This window comes from Chelon labrosus, assembly GCF_963514085.1.
Source record: "Chelon labrosus genome assembly, chromosome: 9".
NCBI lineage: Eukaryota > Metazoa > Chordata > Actinopteri > Mugiliformes > Mugilidae > Chelon > Chelon labrosus.
The window spans coordinates 919,398-920,352 of NC_140359.1; positions in this window are offsets into that span (position 1 = coordinate 919,398).

The following is a 955-nucleotide window of genomic DNA, read 5'->3' on the forward strand; positions in this document are numbered from 1 at the left end:
ATGTACTGATTTTTTCTCTTAGGTTTTGGTTGTTACTATGTTATTGTGAGCATGTGAAAAAATAAACATGTTGAACGAAAGCGATCAGGTTGTCCTCGTTTTTAGGTGGATTCTATCCATAAGTTTTTTAATTTGTTTCAGCGTCAACTGTCTGCTGTTGGCTAGAGCACTAGCCCTTACCATGATGTAGTTTCTCATCTGTGACACACCAGGTAAAGGAGGAGGACTCAGACGCAGAGGTAGCGAAAGGCAAAGGATAATTTATTCTTTACGAACACAAAACTATCAAAAAACAAAACAAAGTATCAAACAAAAAAATCACTCCAAGGAGGCAAAACGAGACAATGAATAATCAAGAACAAAAAACTTAGCTATGACTTGATGTACGTAGGCTGGTATGCTCAAAGAATCAACGACACGATACGTGACACACTGGCACAAGACAGGGGAAAACGCAGACCATATATACACAGGAGGGTAATGGGGAACAGGTGGAAACAATCAGGAATCGGGAAGACAATCAGACCGGTGACACAAGAGGAAGGGCAAGTGACCTGAAACGAGAGGAGAGTTAGACTTTCAAAATAAAACAGGAAACCACGAGACAATATGAAAATAATTCACCGCTGTGTGACAATCTGCACATGGACAAGTCAGCCCTGCACTGCCATGCTGTTTGCAGCAGAGTACGTGTGTGATGTAATAGTGTGGCCATTACACTTTTTGACAGCTTTACTTACTTTGCAGATTCGGGTAAAATATATTTCAAAAAAATAATACATTATGTGATAAGAGAACTGATCCAGGAAGAGAATCTCTGGGTATGTAAATGAGCTTCAACTTCAGTTATGTGATAAACACATGCACATATGCCTTCCTGCCTGCTATCAGCCAGTATGGTGGAGATTTTGTCGTAGTGGGAAGACCAGGACACCATGGGGCTGGAGGCTCTGAG